At 38.2% G+C, this 20,896-nt stretch overlaps 1 long non-coding RNA gene across 1 annotated transcript; it reads right to left on the bottom strand.

Annotated features, from left to right (window-relative positions):
* Positions 1 to 17,546: 17,546 nt before the first annotated feature.
* LOC101423588 (uncharacterized) lies at positions 17,547 to 20,619 on the bottom strand. Its single transcript, XR_188885.3, has 3 exons — positions 20,321 to 20,619; positions 19,194 to 19,301; positions 17,547 to 17,967 (listed from the first exon to the last, which is right to left on the bottom strand). It is a non-coding gene; the product is annotated as an uncharacterized lncRNA (long non-coding RNA).
* Between the last annotated feature and the right edge of the window lie 277 nt (positions 20,620 to 20,896).

The raw sequence follows: 20,896 nt of genomic DNA, 5'->3' as shown, positions 1-20,896 counted from the left end.
GGCGGAGTCACGTTACGCCCCTCCCACTGTCCTAGCCAATCGCGGCGCAGGAACGCCCCGCCGCCATCTCTAGTGCTGGCGTGAGGGTTTTTGCCTGTACGTTCTTGATGGTGAACTTTGTGTCTGAAGAGATTGGTGTTTATTTTTATCTGACTTACGGTGAAGATGACCCCATTTCCTAGACCTGGCTCCTTCCCATCTTTTAAGTTCCAGCTCAAATGTCACCTTCTCAGAGATTGTTCCTGAATACCCTAACTAGGTTCCCTCTCACACCTTATTCTCTATCTCAGCAATCTATTGCTGTCATTCATAGATAGCACTTAGAGCAATTTTTTGTATTTATTTATTTGTAGTTTGTGTCTCCTACTGAGCTGTATGCTCTGCTAGGGCAGGACTCGTGTCTTTTCATTCACCTTAGATTACCCAGTGTTAAGCACAGTACCTGGTTTATACACAGGAAACACCCAAATGTTTATTGAATGAATAAATAACTTTCACATAAAGAAAAATATATACTGTTAGAGTTATTATACTAGCAGAACATTGTATAATTTCCTCTACAGAAGAAATATATATGACCAGCCTTAAGGAATGAATGACCTTAGGTTGAGTTAATGCCACAACCACCTAGCCAAGATCATCACTGGGAAATGTTCTCAAGTATCAAAGATAAGATTATCATCCAAAAGTTCTTACCAAAACCAGAGATCAAAGTAGGCTAACATCTACCTACTATAAGGATACTAAAAGTGCCACTTGCTGACTGCCCTCTGCCCTTTCAAAATTCTTAATATGAATTTTTTAGGAACTTTTTGGAGACATGTAGTTTTGTGTAGTTTTAACTGGCATTTAAAACACTATGTGTCTTTCCTGGGAGAAGTAATAGATTAATTGATAACTCCCAGATAAATCATTATTGTTCCTGTTTTACTTAATAAAACCTCGACCTAGAAAGTTTTCAGGGGAACCAGAGAGAGAAGTAGAAAATGTGAGGAAAATGAAAGGTCTGTAGTGTAGAAGACTACCAGTATAAGACCCTCAGTATACTCCATGGAGCAAAACACTAACTTGCCTTGTGTTTTGCCAATGCCCTACCCAGCTCCCATTTTTCATAGCCCTGACCAAAATAGATAAACTCAAGGAATGCAGACTGTTGGCTTGGCATAACCATATCTTTTATTTTCATTCAGTCATTTTTAATATATATTAAGTGTCTACTATGAGGCAGGACTGTATTAGATACTAGGCTTACAACAGTAAGCAGGATACTCACAGTCTGTGTCCCAACACATCAGTGTCTATTGGGGGATAATGACAATAAAAGGCAATTACAATACAGTGTGTTAAGTGCTAAATTAGGGCAAGTCTACAGTGCTTGGAAAGTCACTACAGAGGTTAGGTAACCATGGCTTGTCAGTCAGTCAAGGCTTCTCAGAGAAATGGTATCTAAGCTAAAACCCAGAAGGTGAAAAGAGGGTAATTAGACAGAAGAAAATGAGAGCTGAGACAGTGGTGCTGGATAAGAAACAACCTGTACAAAGGTCAGGAAAACCTCAAAGTTCCTTGTGGTGTTTGAAAAACATGCTCTTTAATCCATTCCTGTGGTTGTAAACCCCTCGTTATAAGGGCCTTTCAATGTTGCTACCTTAGTTAAGGTGTGACCCACCTCATTCTGGATAGGTCTTAATCCTATTACTGGAGTCCTTTATGAAACACAGAATTAATACGGGGGGATGGGGGAAGAGACGGTACAAGTCATGGAAACAAGAAGATGAAAGCCACAAAACCTGGCAGGGAAGGGAGAGACCAGCAGACACCACCGTGTGCCTTGCCATGTGGCAGAGGAGCCAAGGATCATTGGCAGCTGGTCTTCAGGAAGAAAGTGTCACCTTGATGATGTCTTGATTTGGACATTCTCATAGCCTCAAACTGTAAGCTAACAAATTCCCATTATTTAAAGCCAACCCATTTCATGGTATCTGCTTTGAGCAGCTTAGGATAAGAAAACAATGATCCAGTCCACTTTATCAAGGAAGACACCATAACAGGAATTTTGAAACTGCCTAGTAATAAGGAGTATGCTTTTATAGGGAGTGTCCCCTTTGCATAGGACTTATTGGGAACGATGGTCATGGTTAGCAGCTCATAGGAAACAAAATATCAGAGACTTGGACTTCAATCATTTCCTCTAGACATGACTAACCCTCAATATATGAGTTAAGATGTTTTTGTATGCAGGTAAAAGAAAACCTCATTAAAAGTGACATAAGTGATGAGGATATTTTATCTCATATAATAATTCTTAGAGAATTAGTAATTCTAAGAGAATTCCTGCAATTCAATGACATCATCGTGGACCTGCACATTCAGTTCTACCAATCTCTGGATGTGGTCCTTTGTCCTCAGGCTTATCCCTTGCAGTTGCAAGATGGCTGCAGCAGCTTCGTGCATACCAACTACAATGGACAAACATAGGAAAAAGAAATGCCCCATCTTGATTACCTTTCCAAGAGGGAGGAAAGGCTTTCCCAGGAGTCCCCAGCATCTTCCCATCTTGTTTCATCAACCAGTCTATGCCAAAAACAGTCCTTAGCAAGGAGAGTATGTATATTGTGAATGGCTTATTAGACTATTGAAGACAAACCCCTTGGACTGAAGAAGGACCTCGTGTCCTCTGAAACATATTGCAGCTGGTATCTGATATTGAATTTGGTCAGCAAGAAGGAAAATGGTCATTGTGAAGGTAACAAATAGTTTCTGCCTCATCCATAATTGTCCTAATTAACCCTATATTCTCACTACCCTATGCCTTTTTACATGATCTTGCCTCTGCTTGAATTGTCACTTAAGCAGCTCATCCTTGCTGACCCAGCTCAAGCTTTGCCACCTGTAAGAAGTGTTCCCATAACTTCATAAGAAGTCTAATCCTTCTCCTTTGTACTTCCAGAAAGTCTCTTACATCCTTTCACTTTAGCACTTATTTGATGACATTGTAATTTGTTAGGTCCATAGTCCTCAATAGATAGGGAGCTCCCTGAAAGTAGGACTATGTTTTATATATTTTTATATCTCTAGTTCACAGGACATTACCTGGGACTTTGTAGCCATTCAGTGAATGATTCTAAATATCAGAGACTGCTGCATTGCCTTTTACAATGCCTAATGTTAACCCCCCCCCACCCCAGAGAAATAAACCTTATATTCTGTAAGAGATACTTCAAGTATAATCTCTGTTAATTATATTACAAAGTAAGTTTGCTCACTCCAATATACTCTGCAAAATGCCTGCCACTAAATGCTTATTACCTAGAATTTCTTTTTCTTTCAGTGTGGCTCAGTTTGTCCCCTGAGCTTGTAATAGAAGGGAAGTTTTAATCAGCTTTATTTAGCAGGAGAGTCATCTCTTGGTTGTGCTTCTATCCAAAAGTGGCCTCCTACTCCATCCCATCCCAGCAAGCAGAAACACGAATACCATAACACTTCCTGTAGAGAACGTAGCATCCCTCTACGGCAGATGCTGTAACTGTTTCACAACTACTATCCTGGGTGCTACACCATCCCAGCACCACTCTCAATTGAACTTTAATAAACACATTTTGATGCTGGTTATGCATATGAAGACAATTTTAAAACAAAATAATCAGGGTTTAGAGATTGACTAACTGAAGGAATTTAGTCGATGAGAACTCAGACAATGTGATCTTCATTTCTTGCATTTAACTAGTTTTGTGGGCCAAGAAGAAAAAAGAACACAAAAACTAAAGGCTCTTTTCAGAAACTGCCCACCCAGCAATTCTGAAAGTCTTAAATCTCAGAGCTGTAAGCAGGAGCGATCTGTGTGTTCTCTGTTGCCATGAGAATGAAAACAAGGAAAAGAATACCAAAAAATTAGTACCCCACTCCTTTCCAAGTAGCTGGCATTCTCCTTTAAGAGGAAGGGCCTGTCATTGGGCTCAATGGACCTCCCTGATGTCTTGGCTACATTGGGAGAAAATGATCCAAACTAGAGTTGATAGGGTAGAGTTGTTTAGCGTATCAGAGAATTGAGAACAGACTAAAAAATCACAAAACAAACTGTTAAGGAAATCACCTACAGCACTGAAGGTATTCAGACTACTGTGTTTTTGTCTCCATTAATGGCAATTACTCAGACTAGATAGCTCATCCTCAATTCCTCCTTCTCACTCTTTCATACCAGTCAGCTGCCAAGCCCTATTCATTCAATCCCACAACCTCTCTTGTGTCTACACCCTGCTTCTCATACCTACTATTGTTCTCGCTGAACTATTCAATAATTCTTCCACTAGCCACCCTGTCTCCAGGCTTTTGCCTCCCCAAGACATCTTTTGGGCAAACTACACTGCTGTGAGAGGTATTATTACAAAATATAGAACGTTTATATATCATGCCATTCTTCTTTCTGCCAAACCTTCAACTGACTCCCTATTATTTATGAAATTTGGCCCAAATTCTTATGATGGCACTTAAGATCCCAAATGATCTGCCCCTAAGTTAATCTTTCTAATTTCATCTCACATCATGTCCCTTGACACATCTGGGCACAACAGACCACAAACATTGTTCTTCAAACCCTCTGTATTGTCAGGTCATCATGCAGCCCCCTCAGCCTACAACATTCTTCTTTACCTACCCCATCTTCATCCATCAAGTCCCAGCTCAAAGCTCACTCACCCTTCCAATTTCAATTCAAATTCACTTTAGATATTCATTGAATGAAATAGACTCCTGCATTTCTCTAAGTTCCCCTGTTTTACCAAACAGCATTCCTATCCAGTTCAAATAACAAACTGAATTACAACATATCTGTTTACAAAACATTTTCAGTATATCACCACATTTAATCTGTGCAGCCATCCCATCAGGTAGATGTTATAATATCTCTGCTAAACAAGTAATAAAACTTAAGCTTATATTTAAGAAATTAGAACAAATTAAAATTCAATTTTAATTCATTGGGCCTCTTGAGAAAACATGAAAATGCTAAAGTGATGCAAAACCAACACTGATAAACACAAGTATAAGGTATGTTAAGAGTCAGAAGGAATCTCAGTAATCAATCCTTCAGACTAACTCAGTCCTTTTACAATTTCAAGCACACTTTTTTCTACTTTTGAGCCCTTTACCTTAAATGTTTTCTATTTCCAGTAACAAATGCCCATGAACTCACATCAGGCAATCACTGTATGTTCTAGCAACTGAGTAGTATCCAATAAAAATCAAATTCTTCTGCCAATAGAAAATGAAACTGCTGAGTAGGGTAATTGAACTCGAAATCTGGACAGAGCGTACTGCCAAAAACTAAATCCAAATGTTTCTTGCCATTGTGCAATCTCACAAGCAACAGGTTTTGAAGGATTTGGCTTCCCAGGGGCCTCCTCTCTCCTTATTAATGTTCATTCTAGAACGTTTTTAGAAGCAGCACAGCAGGAACTCTTGTGTAATTATAATAGAATGAATGGAGCAAAATTGTGACATTACAAACTATCTTCACAAGATATTGATTTGGTCTTTTTGAATCAAAAGTGCTTGGAAAAAGAGGTGGTAATAACCAGAATGGACAAGTGAGCAGTCGCAGGTAGGAAGGCAGAAAGTGGGAACCCATGTCTGCTGAATTTGTCTTTCTATCCAATTGAAATTCTCTTTCAAAAATACGTATTTGAAAACCAGGGGCAAAATTACAATATGTTTCCATGTCTCATTTACTATTTCTTATGCTTGCTTTAACTTCTTAAGTTACAAGGTGAATTCTAAGCAAGAGTAGTGTGCAGAAAAACATACAGCACTGTGTTCCAAGAATAAGAAACAAACAGCTATCAGTTAAAGTAAAAATCACTGTTCTTTTTTAATCCAAACATTTTTAGTTATGTTAATTTATACAACAAAATGTTTAATCTTACTTATTTATGGAAGCATGAAAAGATCCCAAGTTTTGGAGACTTTTGGACTATGTTCAAATCCCATCTCAGAAACTTAGATATATTTCTGAATAAGCTTTATTTAATATCTCTGAACTTTAGTTTCCTTGTCTGTAAGGAAGGGTTTCTCTGAGTTTTAACATTAGTCTATAAAAATACCAGGCATTTTAACCTGGAAAGTGTTTAATATCGTTACAGCCTTGTTTGTTTGTCTAGCTGCTGCTTTCCTCAAATTAACAATTCTCTTAATCTTAGATTTGTATGACTAAAATCACACAGCTTTATTCTGGCTACTTTGATTATAACTAAAATATTAAACAGGGTTGAAATAGACCTGCCCTCAGTATTAGTTAAAATTTGGGACATTTCCCATCAATGGAAAAGAGTTATGTTGAGTCATTCATGTACTCTTCCCAGGTCTCCTTTGTGACCAAGGACACATAATTGTCACAGTCCTAAGGTAACAGAACAGCAGATTTCATAATTCACAACTAATTATTCTATATTGATTTTTTAAAATGCAAGCTCTGAAGCCAAAATGCCTTGGTTTGAATGTCGGCTCTGATTTTTATATATGTGCACGACCTTGGGCAAGTTACCTAACATCTCTGTGCCTCAGATTCCTTCTTGAAAAAAATGCAGGTAATAAAAGAGTCTACTTCAGAGGATGGTGTGAAGAAAAGAAAAAGCAGTAATTTATGTAAAACCCTACAATAGTGCCTGACCCATGGCAGATAGTCTATAAGTGATAGCTTTTATTCTTATTGCTGTTTTTATCATCATTGCCTTATATAATATATGAGAATCAAATATTCCAGGTTGGCCTCATTAGTACTTAATTTTTAACCCATTGAAATATAGAAAAACTAGCACTGAAAAAGTTTCCAGTCATTCCAAGGTGACTACCTCATTGCTGTCTTTAAAAAAATAAGCTCAATTAAGAAATAATTAGGAACCTTTCTCCACATCAGAGATCCCCAGGATCGAATCCCGAGGAATCCTAGAAACGAAAAAAAGACAAAAAGAGAAACAAACACAGATGATCACAAAGCAAAAGGACACAGACCGCAAAACAACGGTGGGCCCGGGCGGGACCGGGCAGAGAAAAAAAATAGTACCCATATAAGCTGTGTGTGCTTTACACTTGCAACATACAGAAACCTGTGTGCTCATCTGTGCTTACCTTGAAACCAGTTTCATTCAAAGAAGCATCGGACAGACATTTAAAATAATTTAAAGCACCTTATACAATCACTGCAATATTTCAAGAAAACACTGAAGAGGGATAAGTGGCCCAGCAGACCTCAAAAATCCCCCTTTAACTATCTCTCATTCTCACTTTGCCTGCCCCAAACTCAAATTCAACCCAAGCAGACGTCAGCTGCCTTTTAGTATCTAATCTTTTTCTCTTATCAGTAACTCTCTGCCCTTCAAAAAATATCCTTCTAGCCCTAGAGTTTCTTCTTTTCTGCCTTTCTTCCCTCTTCCTATCTATAGTTTCTGTTCCTAAGAAGGAAATGAAGTTTTATAGTTGTAACTCAAGCACTGTTTCAGCTGAAATGCTTCCCAAAAATCTCTTTAGTGGGCAAAGAAGATGCTGCAAATATTTTTCCTTATCCTATAATTCAGATATAGGTATAAATACAGATCTAGATAAAGACATAGATATAGATATAGATGCCATTATAATACAGTTTTCTGTACCACTTAGCAGTTACCCTAAATGTAGTTTCAAACTTTGAATTGGCTGAATCTTCAGTATCACAGAGCTGCATTCTGGGTACCATGGACCCACCCTGAGGTTTAATACATGTGAACCCTCTTATTTATGCATAGACATCGATCTTCACAACCCAATATATAACTCTGTTCAGAATTCAGTTAACTAGCAGAATTGCTGCCAATCAAATTCTTGTTGGCTGAGCTTGGAAAAGGTAATCATTAGTCAAGTATCAACAGCAAAACTTCCTCCTCTCTCCTCCATATCCCTCCCTAGCCATTCTCTTGACTCAGCTTTGTTGTATAGAAATCAAAAAATATTATCTTCCCCTATACATATTGATAAATAACTAGAAGAACTACGGAAGGCCGTGAGAAGTAATTCCGAAAATAATCAAGGGATTGAATACTCAGTGTTTGTAAACAGACTAAAAATAGATTCTTTCAGAGTAAAAACAATTGACCTCTTACAGATGATTAATATGAATATAAACCTCAGATATTTTCTCTATCAGCTATCTTCTTCTTCCTCTTCTCTTAACAATGTTCTTTCTCCTTTCTTACCCACCCTGCTACAATTCCAAATCAGTAGGCAAGGACATGGTGCCTGGCAGGGCCAGCATCACTGACATGTGACTTGTGCAGACACAAAGGCCCCTGAGCCTAGACAGGCCCCAAGCTATTTAATGTTCTGTTGTAGCTGTCTTTAAATTCTGCCCCACATTTTCATTTTCACTAGATGCCACAAATTATTTTGTCAGCCCTAGTGCCTGGTCTTCCAGCAGTGAAAATCTAGGATTAGCACCTTGATTTATATTCCTGCCAACATGTGAGAAATGAAAGCTAGTCTGTGGGCATGAAGAGAGGGATCTGCCTTTTTCATCTTTGAAACACCAATCCCCAGCACCCAGCACCCAGCACCCAGCACCTCGTACAGGAATTGGCAGATGTTCTTAATTCAATAAATGCTTATAGAAGTAAGTAGAGTGTAATGGAAGGAGAGGTAATAAATTGAAGTACTATTTCAGTTGATTACCCATTCCCCTTCCCCCCTAAAATGCCCTTTCCACTCAGTCCCCTTTGTTGTGTAAGATGAGGAAGGAAAATGTGTCTTCTCCTAGGGACCAACAGTCCAAATGAATCTGACAGAATGTATTTGAGCCTAAGTCACTTCCTCATTGGCACAGAGTGATTCTCCCTTACCAAGTTTATTTTTTTAACCTAGTTTTACTTTATTTAGTTAGTTAGTTTTCTTTTTTTCAGTGGGGGGGGGACTATCGGGGCCAGGGACTGAATCCAGGACCTCATGTGTGGGAAACTGGCACTCAACAGTTGAGCTACACTGGCTCCCCCCAGGTTAATTTCAATGGCCAGTATTCTGGGCATCATAGCTAGTGATCTGAAGGTAGCACACCCAACACAGGTTCCATACAACTTACTAACAGACCATATCCTGCTGAGCAGAACACGTTCTCTCATACTGCATTATGCACCCTGTGTCCTCTACTTCAAATGCCATTCCCTAATTTCCTTATGCAAGTCTTATTTCAGAAAATGACTATTAATCCAGTATGAGCTGATATAGGTTACATTGGTTGAGATGAGGTTAGAAAGAAAAATTTGAGATCAGTGGGGAAAACCTTCAGAGTTATGCTGTGACATTTGTACTTTATAATAGACAATACATACCCAAAGATTTTTCAGGAGGGAATATCATGTGTCTATTTCGGGGGGGGGGGGCGGTATTTTTCTGGATGGAAGAAGTGGGGAGGAGAGACTGGATGCAAGAAATTTAATTAAGGAACTATTGAGGTAGTTCACATAAAACATGATGATAGCAATAAGAATGAAAAAGACATTTCAGAGTAGTAATAAAAGGGCTTACAGACAAGTTGGATAAAAAGCAAATGAGAAAAAATAGACCAATAAGGCAAGCCCTCAATCTTGGTGCTTGTACTCATGAACCTTATTCTTGTAAAAGTGAACCAGCCTAATTATAATTAATGCCTAAAAGTTACCTCATGAAAACCTATTTGTTACTCAAATGTGACCTCTCTCTAAGCCAAACTGAGCAATGAACTCACTTCTCCTGACATGAAACATGACTCCTGGGGATGAGCCTCCCTGGCACCCAGGGATTATTACCAAGAGCCAACCAGTTATGCACTTGGAAAAATACCTTAATCACAGCAGAAACATTAAATTAAAAAGAGTTTTTGTATCTAAGAAATTTCAAAGTGAGTTGGAAGGTCATTCCAGAGATTACATTTATGCAGGTCTCAGGCAGATTTCACTAACTGCCACAATAAACAAAACCTCAAACAAAGAGGCAAGGCACATAGCCTCATGAAATCAATACCCCCTTGGTGGGCCATGTTTGGGAATATATGATAAGCTAATTCCCCAATATAACATAGCTGAGCTCATTTATTATTCCCTTACTCATGATTCTTCTACTCCTTTCACTTGAACCTATAACTCTCAGTATATCAATTAACTATATCTCTCAAAGACTTAATCTTTGGTTTGTTCATATGCTGTTTGAGTTCTGAATCCCAGCAGAGTTGTGGCCAACTACTATTCTCCAGTTCTTCAGGCTTGCTCTGGACAACTAACAAAATGATAATGATGGACAAATCCCATCTGCAAAAGACAGAGTATCTACAACTGCAAGCAAAACAATTCCTTCCATCTGCCCCGTAATATTTAAATCCCGTCTCAGCCTGAAGCAGTCAGAGTAGATATCATCCCCAAACCCTCAAGATTGAGGAATGAATGAACATAAGAGGGAATATAACCAAAGTAGATTTATTTTATCTATTTTTCTTTTAGGAAGTACTGGGGATTGAACCTGGGACCTTGTATGTGTGAATCATGTGCTCAACTACTGAGCTACACATACTGCTCCACTCAAAATAGATTTATTTACATTATAATCATCTTCTGTTAACAGAAAGACTTGTAACACTGATACAAAGATAGTGGTTGCCAGTTGTTCAGAAAGGCAGGGGAGGGATGAATAGGTGGAAAATAGGGCATTTTTAAGGTACTGAAATTGTTCAGTATGATACTGCAATGACAGACATATGATATTATATGTCAGTCAAAACCTATAAAACTGTACAGTGAGAAGTATAAACCACAATGTAAAATATAGACTTTGGGCAGCAGACTTGGCCCAGTGGTTAGGGCGTCCGTCTACCACATGGGAGGTCCACGGTTCAAACCCTGGGCCTCCTTGACCCATGTGCAGCTGGCCCATGCGCAGAGCTGATGTGTGCAAGGAGTGCCATGCCACGCAGGGGAGCCCCAAGCGCAAAGGAGTGCACCCCGTAAGGAGAGCCGCCCAGCACGGAAGAAAGTGCAGCCTGCCTAAGAATGGCGCCGCCCACATGGAGAGCTAACACAACAAGATGACACAATGAAAAGAAACACAGATTCCATGACACAACGAAAAGAAACAGATTCCGTGCCACTGACAACAACAGAAGTGGACAAAGGAGATGCAGCAAATAGACACAGAGAACAGACAACCGGGGTGGGGGTGGGGGGGCGGGAAGGGGAAAGAAAGAAAGAAAGAAATCTTTTAAAAATAAATAAATAAATAAAATATAGACTTTGGATAATAGCAAAGCTTCAGTATTTGTTCATCAATTGAGACAAATGTACCACATTAATGTAAGATGTTAATAACTCTTACACACAAACTGTGTGGGGAGGGCATTTATATGGGAATTCCCTATACTTTTGGTGTAATTTTTCTGTAAATCTAAAACTTCTCTAAAAACAAATTTTATTACCAAAAAAACTTAAATATGCACCTCAAAACAATTTCATTGATATATCAGTGGTTTTTTTACCTTATAGAATAGAATGACTCACATCATAGCTTATTAATAATTGCTATGCTTTTGTGGCTATTATTTCTATGAAAAGCAAAATTCCTTGTGCTATTATATATATAAAGTGTTATTTTATTTTCAATCAAATAACATCAAACTGTAGAGATCTTGTTGTTATAATAATTCATTTGGACTTCATAAAAATAGTTTTTTTACCAAAGGAAAGAGAGAAGTAAGTTGAGGAAGATGAAGAAATAATTGATGTTCCTAGCTCAGAGGGCTATATTGATGGTGAAGGCATTAACTGAGATCAAAGAAGAATCAGTCAGTTCAATTAGGGGTACTTCTATGACTGCCATGTAGAGATACCAAAAAAGTAGTTGGAAATTTTAGTCTGGAGCTAAGCAGAGAAGGCATTCCTTCAGGAACGTTCCTATCAGAACATAAAAAGATCTAACTAAGTTTTTCTTATGTTTGGAAAAGTCATGGTGAGTTGTGGTGCTATTAATCTTTGTCTATAACACAGAAATATAGAAATGTTAAAACTCTTCCCACTGCACCACAAGTATGTTCTTAAGAGTTTTCTGCCCTGTTATTTCAGCCACCATATGTTTGGCATACATCCCAGTTTCAATTATTCAGTCCCATTGTCCCCATACATCTAATTGCATTTGTCAGACTTTATGTCCCAAGTTTTCTTGAACAATATGAGCGCCTTAGTCATCAGTTTTCTATAAACCACTAGTTCTGTCACTGGTTTAAATATACTTTTAATGTCTCACAAATGCATAGACAATCCCTGATGTAGTCACTGAACAAGCCCATACCTCATCAAAATTCCCTATTTACTCCTGATATTTATCAGAATGCTTCTAGCTGCAAATTTTCTTTCAAAAACTCTAGGTACAAAAATGTTTGTGGGAAGATGGCAGAGCGGAGAGCTCCAAGACTCAGTCCTTCCACCAAAACAACAGCAATTTTAAAACTCCTGAGCAGAATAACACTGTAAAGCATCCAGGAAGAGCAGGAAGAAAAGGCTGATAAATTACAGTAAAGAACAGTAAATTGCTCTCTCTGCATGGCAGCTACTGGTGCCCATCTCCAACTCTCAGGGCAGGCCACCATGGGGTCCATCCCCTGGCTAGGTCTCTGATGACAGAAGGGACATAAAAATCCTCTTGTACAGGACCAGGGGTGGGCACAGCTGATCATTGATCATGGTCTTTGACTAGGATGTCAGATCACTGGGGGCCAAGCTCTGAGGGTGACTGTTGTTTCAACCCACTGCAGACAAAGCCATGATGCAGGAGACTTAAAGATGCTACACTTCCTCGGGGATGTGGGGAACAGTTGGTTGAAGGGCTACATTTGCTGGCCAGGCCAGGAAAGCTCAGTTTTGGGGAGCCATGGAAGAAACTCTTGGCCCCCTTCCTGATCACCTCCCCAAAGCTCTTTCGAGCCAGTCTACACCCCCTTTATGGGTTCCTGCTTTGTGTCAGCTGGGAAAGACTGACTTGGGAAATTCCCCTCTGGCATGCCTCCCCTCCCAGAATTTGCCCTCCAGGCAAAAGCAGCTTTAGACAATGAGAGGAGTGTAAGAAACTAAAATGTCAGACAATCTGGGGTAAAGTCTTACTGGCTTCAAACACACAGGAGAGGGAGGTCTATCTTCTGGGAACAGAGGGGGAGACCAAACTCTTGTAAACAGGGGAACTCCAAAACAACTAACAAGCAAAATCCCAGGCCCAGAAAAGACAGGAAAAACCCTGCACACTGTGTTTGCCTTGGGAAGACCTTCCTGATAGAAGGCCTGAAGCTCAAGAAAATCTGTCTTATCACCAAATGTTTACATAATCAAGAAACAGACATCTCAGGAATAAACCCTAGAGTTAACATTTTAAAATATTAAAACATGTAGTGTACAACAGAGTACAAGACAAATGAAGAAATAGGAAAGGGTAGTCCATGCAAAGGAAGAGGACAGAAATCCAGAAAACAACAATGAAGAAGACCAGAATGTGGATATACCAAAGAAAAGTCTTTTTAAAAAAGATCTTTAAAATGATTAAGAAAATGAAGGAAAATGCAGAGGAAGAACTAAAGGATATCAGGAAAACAATTAATGTGCAATATGAGAATTTTAGTAAAGAGATAGAAAATTTTAAAAGGCACCAAACAGAACTATTGAAGTTGAGGCCCACAATAATTGAAACGAAAAATTCCCAAGAGGGTTTCAAGAGCAAATTGGAGCTGGCAGAAGAAAGATTCAGTGAACTGGGAGACAAGACACTTGAAATTAGTCTGACTGAGGAGGAGAAAGAAAAAAGAATTACAAAAAGTGTAATTAGCCTAAGACATCTCTGGGACAACATCAAGTGTACCGAAATATGCTTCATGGGAGTCCAAGAAGGAGAAGAAAGAGAGAAAGGGGCAGAAAGAATATTCAAAGAAATAATGATAGAGAACTTCCCAAACATAGCAAAAGAATATGCACATCCAAGAAACCCAGGAAATACCAAACAGGACAAACATGAAGAAAAATACACCCCATCATATACTGATTACACTATCAAATGAAAAAGAGGAAAGATTTCTGAAAGCTGCAAGAGAAAAGCAACATATTCTGTACAAGGGAGTCCCAATTAGTTGACTGCCAATTTCTCATCAAATACCATGGAAGCGAGAAGGTAGTGAGTTGAAAAATGCCAAAAGAAAACAACTGCCAACTAAGAATTTATGCCTGGTGAAACTTTCAAAAATAAGGGAGAGATGCAGACATTCCCTGGTAAAACAGAAACTGAGAGAGTTCATCACCACTATACCTGCCCTACAAACAATGCTAAAGGACAGTCTTTAGACTGAAAGGAAAGGACCCTAGACAGTGGTTCAAAGTCGCATAAAGAAATAAAGACCAGCAGAAAAGGTAACCATTTAAGTAATTATAAATGCCAGTATTATTGTACTATATTGTTTGGTATGTAACTCCATTTCCTATTTCCCACAGGTGCTAAAATGCAAGTGCATAAAAAGTAATCATAAATATATGGTTTTGGACACACAAAGTACAAAGACACAAGTGGTGTCAAGTATTAAAAAACAGTGGGGGGGATGGAAGGGTATAGGAAATGTGTATGTGTTATACTACTGAAATTAATTTGGTATTAAACCAAATATGATTGTAATATATTTAGGATGTTAAAACTTAACCCCATTATAGCCACAAGGAAAACAAGTGAAAAATATATCCAAATAGAAATGAGAAGGCACTCAATATGGTAACACAAAAAAAAAATCAAATAAATATAAAAGACAAAAAAGGAGATAAAAAGGATATAAGTCTGAAGGTCTTATGCCTGAAGGTCTAGATTCTATTCTTGGGGAAAAAAAAAGCATAAATGACTTTTGGAAGAGTAAAAGAATGTACATCATTCATGTATCACCATAAATTAATGATTTTTTTCCTGAGCTAGGGTCTGTGTTTTCCAGGGCTGCTATGAGAAATACCATACAGTGGGGTGGCTTAAAGAACAAGAATTTCTTTTACTTGGATCTGATCAAGATGGTAGAGTAAGGTCTTATTCACAAAATAGTCTGCACCTTAACTAATAATAATATCTATAGAGATCTTACAAATTGTTTCACATCCACAGGACACGCTGATTAAGACTTGAACATGTCTTTATAAAGGAAGTGATTCAATCTCCAACAGCCAGTTACACTGAGGAAATGGGAGCTTTGAAGCAGAAAGCAGAGGGTAAGGGTGGGGGGCACAGAAAAGAGAGTTTGTCTATTTTTTTAGGGTTGGACAACCTCCAGAGGCACTGATTATTTAATTACTACTGCAGGAAGAGGATAATTTTGAAGCAGAAAACCTCCTGTAGAACAGGAAGCTTAAGGCAGTTTGAGGGCTCTTTGTAGTGTCCAAATGGAGAAAAGTTCTGGGATGTAGGAGATTGTGCTTCATTCTCCTTCCCATCCTACATAGCCCCAGTTTCTAAGATGCAAATCCAGGTCAATACTCTGTTAGCTACATTTCAATAATATCTATGAGAAATTAAATATAATGTATAATATTATTTATATGGGTATATTTATGTTCATTGTTCCAAACAACCTAATATAAAATGAACTTTTGGAACTCAGGCAGTTTAAAGTGGGAACTGTCTAATAACAAAAATAGCTAACATTTTTTAAAACACTGTGCTAAATGCTTTACATGGTAATTTCATTTCTGCCTCACAATAGCTCTACAAGACCGGGACTACTATTATATTCATTTTACAGATAGAGATACTGAGACTTAAAAACTAAATGGTGGATCCAGAATTCAAATAAAACAATCAGAATCCAAAACAACATGCTCCTATGTCCATAATACATTGTTTTAGTTTCCTAGCTGCTAAAATAAACACCATACAATGGTTGGCTTAAACAATGGGAATTTACTGAGCCTAGGAAAAGTCCCAAATCTAGTCATCAGCAAGGTGATGCTTTCTTCCCAATGACTTTAGCATTCTGGGCCAGCGGCGCTTGGTCCTTGGCTTTTCTATCACATGCCAATGCACATGGCAGGCTCTCCTGTCTTCTGTCTGTCTGACTTCACTCTGCTTATAAAGAACGCCAGTAACCCAGATTAAAACTCAACCTGGTTGGGAAGCAGCTATGGCTCAAGCAATTGAGCTCCTCTTTACCATATGAAGGACCCAGGATTGATCCCCGGAACCTCTTGGTAAAAAGAAAAAAAAAAAAGAAAAGAAAAAAGGTGTCTCAGACCTGTACAGAGAGGTACAGTCCCCCACGCAGTGAAGTGACATACCAAAAAGACAATGATGTAACCAGATAGGAAAAAAGAAAAGCTCGACCTGATTTATTTGGGCCACTCCTTAACTGAAGTAACGTCTTAGAGAGATCTTATTTACAATGGGGGTCCACACCCACCAGGATGTGAACCAAGAACATGTCCAAACTGGGGTATACAGTTCAATCCACCACACACCACATCATTTGCTTTCAGTAAAAGTCACTTTCATTTGAAAAAAAAAGAAAAGACTGTCAGTCAGCAAGGCAATTTGGAGGTGGTATGAGTAATGGTTAAGAGTAGGGACATTGAGTCAGTGGGTTCAAGTTCTGATTCTGCTACTTAGAAACTGATTTACCTTGGGCAAGCTTCTCATTCTCTCTGAACCTTAATGCAGCTATCTGTAAAATAGGGAAACTAAGACCTACCTTGCAGAAATAATGTGAAGATTAAATGTGAATATAGAGTGTGCCTGATACTTCTTCAGTGTTCAACAAATGATAATGGCTCCTGTTTTTCATTCCTGCTTTGGTGGCAAAAGTTTAAGCACTGGTATGAGGACTGGGAAATATGCAAAATCCAACAAGATATTGCTAAGGCTATCACCAAAACAGTAGAATTGGATAACACATTCTATTTCTTCTTTCAACTCTTAGGAATTTTATTAAAAAATAGAATTACCCCCAAGCAATATTGTAGGCAGACAGATCATCATAAGTATTTTTACACAGCCTACGGCAGTAACAAACCACATTGTAATTCAGCTATATTTATAGCCCTCACTGTGATTACCTATATTTGAGGAAAGAGAAATATGATGCAAGTTCTCAAGCTAAATTAGTTCTTGGGTAGGATAAATCACTCCAGGAAAAAAAAATAGCAACCTCTTTGATTGAGCTTTACTATTTTGCCTACAAGGAAAAAAACACAAAGGACTATAAAATATTCTCTAAACTCATTTTTACTCTTAAAAAGGATGCTCTTCTAAACTGTTCCACAGATTTCTATAGTACCTATACAAATCTTAAATATGTTTCCTAATTTACAATCTCTATCTTGGGCAAGTTACTTAACTTCTGTGTTCACTTTTCTCATCTATAGCATGGGAATATAAAAATACCCTCTTTGCAGAGTTGGAAAAGTTCAGTGCTCACCAGACATATCTAATAGCTCCCTCCTCTATTTTCCCACACAACCCGAGCTATGCTCCAATAAGAGAAGGGTGAACAGAAATAGTCAATATGCATTCTCATTGTGTTTATTGCTTCTCTAAGAATGTATAGGAGGTTGTATACATAGAAAAAGGTCTGGAAGGACAGTGACTATTTCTTGGGAATGGAATCAGTGGAAAGTATGAGGGCATTAAGGTTGCAATAGACAGACACTCAAGTTTTACTTCATAAATTGTACATTGTTGGAACTTAAAACTTTTAAAAAAACCTCTGAAATTGGTATTATCATCATTCTATAGATGAGGGAACCAAGTCCTAGAGAGGTTAAGAAATTTCCCAAGATTACAAGGCTGATGAGCAACAGAATAAGGAATTTGAATAAGTCCCTCTGATTCCATATGGATGCTGATAATGTATTCACGATGGGAAACAGATGTAGCTCATGTGGTTGAGGGCCTGCTTCCCATGTATGAAGTCCTGAGTTCAATCCCTGGTATTTCCTTAAAAAAAAAAAAAGTATTTAGCAACTATAGGTTGGTTAAACTGTTATCTTTCTTTTTTCTTTTTCAAATTTTTTCCCTTCCCATCCCCCCCCCCCAGTTGTCTGCTCTCTGTGTCCATTCGCTGTGTGTTCTTCTGTGACCACTTCTGTCCTTATCAGTGGCACCAGGAATCTGTGTTTCTTTTTGTTGTGTCATCTTGTTATGTCAGCTCTCCATGTGTGCAGTGCCATTCTTGGGCAGGCTGCACTTTCTTTCGTTCTGGGTGGCTCTCCTTACAGGACGCACTCCTTGTGCATGGGGCTCCCCTACACAGGGGACACCCCTGTGTGGCTCGGCACATCAGTGCTGCGTGTGGGCCAGCTCACCACAGAGGTCAGGAGGCTCTGGGTTTGAACCCTGGACCTCCCATGTGGTAGGTGGATGCTCTATCAATTGAGCCAAATCTGCTTCCCTGTTATCTTTCTTAAGAAACATTTTTGCCTTTTTTCCCAATTGGTATTTTGGCATTAATGCACAAAATATTCAATTTAACTGTTGGAACTCTAAGTTAGGTGTCATCAATCCAAGGCAAGAGAGAATCAGAACCATAGAAACCAGCTGAGGGTACCAGCAGTCAGTCAGTCCTAGGGCCTCCAAGTGCTTGACCATGAAGTGTTACAAAAATTGTTTAAAACTTGTACTCTATATACACACCCCATATATATATGTATATATGTTTATTGTTAAGTGTGTATGCTGCCGCACTTACATTATTCTAAAATACACAAAATTAGAAATATAAAAGAATGAAATAAATAATATTTAAAAATAACTTTCATTTCACTAATTAATGAAACAAAAACTTTTTTGTGATTGATTATGCTTCATTATTTCATAAGAGCTTAATTTTACACTTGTGATATGATTTTAAGTGTGATATTAAGTTCATTTTAAACATGTACTTGTTGCTGAAAATTGCTGGCATCACTGAAAAAGATACTTCACAATAATAGGCAAATGAATAACATCTTTAAAACTTTAAAATTCCTTGAAGTACTGTGCAGTGAAATAACCAGAAACCTATGTATAGCAAAAAGGATTTTCAGGGTCATTCCCCATCTCATTATAAGCGTTTGTAAAAGTCATGCAATTTAAGATAATACAATACATAAAGCAACTTAACCAAGCACATGTAAACTGCATGCTATGCTAAAAGCAAAGGAATAAGGAGGGTGTGTCATTACCTCCACAACTAGCAGTGCGCATTCTTCTTTCACTTTCCATCAGTGACACATGGCCAAGGGAGGGCGCCAGTGCCCATCAGGATATTAGATATTAGCGAAGTTTCATTTCTGTTTATATAAAAATTAGATACAATCTTATTTCTTTATATTTTTCCTGCACCTCAGTGGATTGGCTTACATATGGCCCGATTTGGAGATCAGTGCTCTGGCTGAAAAGCAGAAATCGGGTTCTGAAGATCCCCTCCAAACCAAGAATCAACAAAATACACCACAAAGTTTACAACTGATCCAGGGACCCCTCCATGGGCATGCCAAAAACCTGAGCCCTATCCCCATGTATACTAAGTTTCAGGCTTGAATGCAACAAAACTAATTAATTCCTCACTATACCCTTGGTGACAAGGAAATTCTAAGAGGTTTTTGTGTTTTGTTTTGTTTTTCCCATTAACTCAGGGATTAGACAGGACCAAATTTAAAGGCTACAGATATTCAGTTCTGGACATGGACAGGGCTATTATAGGCAGGGACTTGCAATAATAAGCCACTGAGCAAATTAATTTTTAAGTTTCTGAACTTTTATCAGTATTAAAATATGGGACCTGAAGTAAATCACATAACCTCCCTAAATCTTAGCTGCTTAGTTTGCAAAATGAAAGGGTTAGACTAGGAGATCCTACTAAAAAAAATTCCCTAGTCCTATAATATAAAATGGTGACTAATTTTAGCTTTCTCTGGAAATTTAACGTCATTCATAAATTGTGTTTGCACCTTTTAATGCCTTTATTTTAAAAAGTTCTAAATATTTGTTATTCAAAATTTAAAGGCAAAAAATTCACTAAAATTCAAATGTCTCATACCTGTTCCAAGTCCATCTAGTAATTAATCACTCTATTGTAGAAGAAAATTAAGATTGGTTCTGATGAAGAGTGTGCTATACAAAGCCAACCTTTCAGATTTTTGAAATTGGCTTTCTGAATATTTTCAGATTTGAAATTAAATGGATTAGACTGTATTTCTAGTTATACCTCGCCCCTCATTTTCTAAATATTGTGTTTTAGTTTGCCAGAGCTGCTATTGCAAGTACCACAAACTGATTTTGGCTTAATAACAGGGGTTTATTGGCTTACAGTTTTGAGGCTGAAGTCCATAATGAAGATATCATTAAGGCTTTGCTTTTCCTGGGGGTCAGTAGCATTCTAGTCTGGTTTACCACATCTTTGGGTTTCCTTGGCTTGCATCTCTGTCTCCATTACATTAAGATTTTTCTCTCCTTGTGTCTGTCCTTTGGATTTCCACTGACTTTCTGGCTCTTCCTGAGGCCTTCTCCAACTTCCAGTTTCCAGATTCTTCTCTTTCTCAGGCCTCCAGTAATATGGATTAAGACACACTTTCATTCATTTGGATCACATCTTAACTAAAAATAACATCTTCGAGAGGTTCTATTTATAAAGGCTGCACACCCACAGGAATGAGGATTAAAAATTAAGAACATTTCTAAATTGGGATCCATGATTCAATCTACCACAGATGAGTAATGCATTTATCTGTTTGTACCAACTCTTTCCCCTTTGGATTCCTAATAACTAGTATCCCTCAACCTGTTAAATTCTAGAAGTTCCCAGCATCGTAGTTAATGCATAGCTGCCACCAGAAATTCATTATGAGAGCAGGAAATGCAGGTATCTTACTGTGGTTGAGAAAAA

The sequence above is a fragment of the Dasypus novemcinctus genome, chromosome 5 (genome assembly GCF_030445035.2).
Source record: "Dasypus novemcinctus isolate mDasNov1 chromosome 5, mDasNov1.1.hap2, whole genome shotgun sequence".
Classification (NCBI taxonomy): Eukaryota; Metazoa; Chordata; class Mammalia; order Cingulata; family Dasypodidae; genus Dasypus; species Dasypus novemcinctus.
This window is presented reverse-complemented; position numbering and strand designations above follow the sequence as displayed.